The sequence below is a fragment of the Musca autumnalis genome, unplaced genomic scaffold (genome assembly GCF_047663935.1).
Source record: "Musca autumnalis isolate F117 unplaced genomic scaffold, ASM4766393v1 scaffold_3, whole genome shotgun sequence".
Taxonomy (NCBI): domain Eukaryota; kingdom Metazoa; phylum Arthropoda; class Insecta; order Diptera; family Muscidae; genus Musca; species Musca autumnalis.
In genome coordinates this window covers 125429458-125436433 of record NW_027411866.1, presented here as the reverse complement: position 1 = coordinate 125436433, position 6976 = coordinate 125429458, and the positions used below count along the sequence as shown (strand labels likewise).

At 33.8% G+C, this 6976-nt stretch overlaps 1 non-coding gene across 1 annotated transcript; it reads right to left on the bottom strand.

Annotated features, from left to right (window-relative positions):
- Positions 1–5287: 5287 nt before the first annotated feature.
- TRNAS-CGA (transfer RNA serine (anticodon CGA)) lies at positions 5288–5369 on the bottom strand. The gene has a single exon. It is a non-coding gene; the product is annotated as a tRNA-Ser (tRNA).
- Between the last annotated feature and the right edge of the window lie 1607 nt (positions 5370–6976).

The window sequence follows — 6976 nt, the reverse complement described above, 5'->3', positions numbered from 1 at the left end:
CGGTATACCAGATAATATGGCAACCACTTTAAGATCACAGCATATTCTCCATTGATGAATTTCGTATTTAACTGCATCCAATATAAGTTTCATCGAATCATAAAACTCCTTCATGTTTATTCCATACGCTACAGGAATAGTAATCTTTGTGTTGTCGTAATAAAGAAGTACAGCTTTAAGACTTCTCTTTTTTGAGTCAACAAATAAGCGCCATTCTTCAGAGTTATATTCAATATTCACTTCTGCCATAAGATCAGTAATATCGGTGCAGTGAACGAAATTTTGTGAGTCGTCTGCAGAAAAGGATGGTGTTAAACTTTCATGTGTATTGCGAAAGCATGTAACATTAACGCCTGGCCCAAGCAAATGATTGACTTTCAATTCAGCAGCTAACAATTCTGCTTCATTTTTAGAATGGCCTAATCTTCTAACCAATGCATTTAAGCGTTCTTGAGACACCAATATAGGACACGGGACCGCTACATCACAACAATAAACACTACCAGTATCCTCAGTTTCAAGGCACGTTGTGACATCAAAACTTTCGGTATGACTTTAATATTGTAGAACTGGAAATGGGAGCTCTTCTGAATGCAACAGTGGAACTAGGGCCGACGGAACTGATTTATAATGAAATTTTTTTTCTGTACCTGTTTTATATTTTTTATTTTTGACTATTTCTTAATGCTTCTTGTTGTTGTCCCTACAGTTAAAATTTACAATGGTGCACTTAAAATATCTCTAAAGGCATACGCTGAAACTTTCATACGAAACTTTCCCATTATTTTGTCTTTCATAGATTGAGTAACGTACTAAAGTAATTTTATGAAATTTCTGTATTGTATTAAAATTTAGTGCTGAACACTTTTTTCATTGACGGCCGCCTCAAAAAATGACGTTTTATTGGAGATTTTGGACCAAATGTAAAACATTCGAAATTAACATAAACGTAAGACAACATGAAAATTCTTGTTTATATACACAAGATATAGCTTTAATTTTCATAAAATCCGTTACATCTACATACATATATAGTTTATTCTAAGATTTATTTGACGTAGAATATTTCATTCTTTGACACCGTATGTGTAGGATAAAGTTACATCTTACTTTCATGCGTCAACTCAGAAAAGTGTAAAATAACTGCAAGCAAAAAATTCAACAAAAAATGTTGCGTTTTTTTAATAAAATTAATTCTGATATTTTACTTGTAAATATTATATTTAGAGATTTCATGTCTTCCCCGACTTATAGTAAAATTTGATGCAGAATAATTTTGTCTTTGACACCATCTTCCTAAAATGATGCTTTGTTAGTCGATCTGGCACTAATTCGGAAAAAGTGCGTCTTTAACCCTAAAATGAATTTTTATATTGTCAAATTTTCTACCCTTAGGATAGGTTTTCCAGTTTTGGTGTATTTTGGGACCTATACTGAAATTTTACGGCGGTAGAATATATGAATCCGCTGCGACTAATACTTAAATACGTTTATAAAACGTTTAAAAAAGGACCAAAAAGACCCTTTTAGCGACGCGTTAGAGTTTTAACATATTCCACAAAAATGTGCCTCAGGGTGTTTTCAGTAATATTGCCAAAAACACTATATATCGAAAATGCAAGGATTCCAAGGAATCTGCTGTCGAATATTTCGAAACCTGTAGAATTGGGCGGAACCAGGCACGCATATTTTGGTTACTTCCTGACGTAAACTTTCAAAACGCCGATACACTTGTCTTCTTTTTTCGGTCCTCTTTCAAAATCTGCCAGAATTATCTTGTAATTATTTTTTGTGTTTTACAGTGTAATTGGTTGTTTTACTTCCCCTTATTTTACAGCGAGCGTCAACATAAACTTTACACCTCTCAACAATTGTTTAATTGCATTATTTCACCGACATATGGTATCAATCATATAAAATATGATTGTAATTTTTTAAATTATCTAGTAGTGAACTGGAATAAAAAAATTACGCCCTTCCAATGTGGTCGTAAATGAAGATTACCAAAATAACCTAAAATTTGAAGTTCACGTTTACACTTTTGCCAAACGTAAGAATTTTTTTATTTCTTTAACAAAATAAAGGCATATTTTTCTCTTTGACTTTCTTTTCATCCTATTGGAGCCTGCCAACATTAAATCAACGAGTGGTTTGATGTAATCGGGTGATATTTCCCCTATTGGACCCTGAGTACAGATTACGTGTCATTTTGACATATCCAACCCCTGAAATTGAAATATTAACTTTCAGCCAATTTTTACTAAAAAACGATATAACTGCATTCTAGTATCTGAATTTTTTAAAATCGAAAACTGAAACTTCTGAATTTTCTGACCCTTGGACCCATATTCATGCTTATCCATTCCGCTGATAAAGTACTGATATTAGTTCTAAAATTTTATACACTTTTAAAAACTAAAACAAATGGTTTGAATAACTTATAAATTATATTTTACAAAATATTAAAGATTTTTTTAGAAAGGGGCTGGTTCAGTTGCATATGTTTTGACAGTTAAATTTTAAGGCGTCCCAGCAAAATACATATATTTGAAGTTGATCTATGTGAAGTAGTGATTGCATAGCTTTTTCTGAAACAGTCCGAGTCATGAGGAATATATTCCGTTTTTCACATTTTGACAATATCCGGTTTCAATCCATTTCATAAAAATTTCACATTTTAGCAATGTTATATACATATCTTATTATGTGAAAGAAGTCATGATTTTTACAAGGGCAAGGTGCAGTCGAGTTTGGATCTGAATCACCTCTTTTGCATGACTCTATTAAAGTGAGTAAAGTAGCATTTTTAATATGTTTTTACAGTAACTTCCAAAGCGGGCTAGGCATATTAAAAAAAATAGTCGGACAGGGCCACGCACACCCTACACCACTGCCCCTATATACTAATTAACGGAATTTGTTGTATACATACATATTTCTTCCAAAAAAATTGTATTGAGAAAAAATACCAAAGGCAAATAACCTTTCCAGCTTATATTTTGAGGTATTGGACTAACATTTAACCAAGGGTAGCACAAAAACTTCAAGACAAGGCGGTATTTGCCCTATGACATACCTTAATTGGTCTATATTACCAAAACAGGCTGCCAATGAAGACAACTTTAACTTTTTGGTCATATGGACCAATTAAGGTATGTCATAGGGCAAATACCGCCTTGGGCGCCAAACACACAATTTCAAAAGAAAAGCACAGAGGAATTAAGGATAAGATGTATTATTTAAACATTCTGAAAGGATAATTTGAAATTTAGGCGCTGAAAAAATGGGATTTGGGACAACATTCCAATTTTATCAATATATGAGCCCGAACACAAATCACATATTTTTGCAAAATGGATGCTATGTAACTGCCCAAAAGTGATTCAAACACATACCCGATCCCCGGATTTGAATCCTATAGATAATTTATGGAGTATTTTGGAGACAAATATGTATGTATAAAAAATTGTAACATCTAAAGTATAGGAACCCTGAAAAATGTCTTGCAGGAAGGATGGGGAAAAAGTCAGATATCGTGCACCGAAAATTTAGTTAAATTTTTGCCAAAAAGGCTAAAAGCTGTAAAGGATAACAAAGTATGTCATACCAAGGGCTGAAACCCTAAAAAATCCTTTTTGTTTCATGACACTTTTAGAGTGCACTGTGAGGTTTCTACCTCGATGTTGTTTAACTATTTTTTACCGGAATTTCGTTAATTTTATTTTATTATATTTAAGTTAAGACACTAATGTAAAAATATAAAAAGGAATGAAATCGCTATCATTAACCAATTCTTAGAAATGGTAGTTTTAATGAAAGAAACTGAAGTGGATACTTTTGACTGTGATTCACTGTATTTTTAACGCAGATAAAAAGCAATCATGTATAATTTTTATTTCTGATACATTTATTTGTATTTTCGAGAAACAATGCATGAGTGTGCAACAGAAATATTTTGACGAAGTTTAAACAACACAATGCAAATTCGATACCGCAGTCACAATTTCATTTTTTTACAATTTCACCCCCGAACTACTATCCGACCATTATGTTGGCATATCTTTGATCAAAATTCTTACCTCGTGCCAAAATTTGTCAATATTGAACTATAACTGCGATCTCTACACAAACATAAACTCTGGGATCCCTATATATACTAGGCTGTAACTCCGTTATCTGACCATTTAAATCAATATACTTAGCATCAATTGAAAGGCCAAGAGTTCCTCTTCTTAATACAACTTAAGTGGGTGAAACATGTCTTCCGGGAATAAAGGTATATATTATATAAAGGTATACTAAAAATTTTACAATATTTCACATAAAAGTTTGGGTCCGTTTAACCCGCTTAATATTATCTCACCATCACGACTAATTGCAACCTTCTTCCTTGTCATTAACCCAAACCCTACTAAAAATTTCACGGCGATCAGGCTATAAATGCGACCAACAGAGCCGCTAAAAAAGGATATGAAAGGCTTTATCCTTACGATTTTTTGGAATGTAAGTGCATATTCTGAAAGTCATTTAGGGCTCGGTGTCCAATTTCATGAAAATTAAGGGCGGTTTAGCCGTAATTTTTCAGGAGTTTCCTCTACCTTCCCTCCCAGTTCTTGGTTTGGCTGGCTTACGTGTTCCACGAAATCGATTATTTCTATATTTTCGTGACGTTTGCACATTATTTCAACTATATTCGACTAAATATACAAAAATAAGCAAATTTCCTTTTATTTCTGCAGTTTTTATAATGAAATATGACCAGTTTTCTCTTTTCTGGGATAGCGTTTTTCCTTAGCGCTAAATTTTAATAATTTTCTATAAGATATAATATTTTTGCACACAGGAACAATGATTCTGTTCGCAATTATTAAAATGTATAATAATATTGCTGAAAAAGTTCGATAATGAACTGTTTTTTGGCAAAATATTTAACAAAGGTTACAAAAAACGAATATTTTTGACGCATAGAAAACAGGGTTACCAACGTTTTCTTTGTTATTCTCGCTTATAGGGTTGCCATGGACCAACATATTTTTTAGTATTTGGTTTTTGGATATTGGGCATGGGCTTCTAAAATACTGAGGTGTTATTATTGGTGAAATTGAAAACCGAATATTTTTGACACTCACTGTACGTTTTGGCCAGTCGTCCGATCACCAGAAAAAAAAAATATTTTTATACCTATTTTTCCTCATAAAACATTTCAAGTGATTTAACTTTTTTAAAGTCATGTTTACAAATTCATTAAAAAATCTGACAATAGAAAAATTAAAAAAAGTAAATCTACCGCAGCCGGTAGGATTCGAACCTACGCTCCCAGAGGGAATCTGATTTCGAGTCAGACGCCTTAACCACTCGGCCACGACTGCTTATGCTAACTGGTTGTCTAAAGGCCAATAACAACACAGAGCCATACACTGTGCTATCACCCTTAAAAATAAGAAAACGAAACAAGCAACTCGAACTGATAACAATGGCCTGTATAAACCTTTGAATTATTGTGCGTTCGCGCATTACTTTAGATAATAAAGTATTATTTTTGTAAAAAAAGAAGGGTGGTAAATTGTATTTCTCTCGTTGGTAAGAAACAATGCGAGATTTTCTTTAATAATTTTGCTAATTTTATTTTTGCAGTGGCATTTTTCGCCAATTATTTTGTTTGTTGTTAATTCAAGTAGGGTTTTTTGTTGGCTTTCAATGATGTCCGTCATTGCTCATAAATCTTGTTTTTGTTCATTTGTTTTTTCTTCATCTTCGTACATTTCCATCCCCCTTTTCGTAACAGTGTTCATAAAATGTTTTTTCTTCTTAAGCGTTTTCAATTTTTGCCTCAAGTCATGTTAAGCCGCCGTTAATTGACACCGACACACACATTCAACATTCATTTGCTACGTTCACCGTCATCGTAGTCGTTAACTTTAGTTGATGTTTTTGTTGTTGCAATCTAGAAGATAGAAGCCTAAAGGCTGTGATGCGGCGATACGTACGTACGCCTGGTTGCTTTACGATATTCCAATGACACGACTCCTAGTTATCACCAATTGTCGCAGTGTCGGCACAAAATGTTGCCGCCGTAGAAGATGAAGAGCAGGAAATTGATGACCTGGACACAGTGAATCGAATCCTAAAAGGATTTTAGAATATTTTTTCAGCAAAATGTAGAAAATTAAGACAAAAATGCTACATAATCTATGATGCGGTTAAAAATGTGCGCCGTTCATTTATAGGAGTTCCATATAAAGATCTTTTAGATGCATGACTCAAACGATAATATATTATTGTATTCTATAAGAACATCTACTGGACATTTATGTAGGGGCTTGTGGTTTTCGACGAGATATCCAACTGATTTTCCATAAGAAAACCAACTAGAGTATGAAGACACTTTCCGAATTTCTATGAAACGATCTTCTTGCCTTCTAAAGGGTGATCCATTCAGAGGTTCCTACATTCTTTAAAGAAACATCTAGTTGAATGGGGAACATTTATTATCATTTGAAAGAACATTCGATGATATTTATTTGTTACAGATTATGTCTAACAAATATTGGACGAGGCAACGTGTCAGAGGGTCCATCTGTTGAGTCCAATTTTTAATGACTTGTTCAAGTTTTTCGACTGGAAACTGGCAAATGGCACGTCTGATGTTTCCCCCAGGACCGGAATCGAAGCGACTTTATCCGCATACAATTTTGACTTTACATATTCTCACTGGAAAAAGTCTAACGGAGTGATAGGTGGCCAATCGCCTGGTATAAAACGTGCTCACCGTAGTGTTATTTCATTTTATTGATTGATGCGATGTGTGGGAAGTGGCGCCGTTTTGTTGAAACCAAATGTCGCCGAGATTACGAGCTTCAATTTTAGACATCAAATAGTCGGTAACCTCGGCGCAATAACGGTCGCCATTGACGATGAAGAGGAACTCTTGACCTTTCCATTGATGCCAATTATGCTGATGTACGTGGTCAGATAA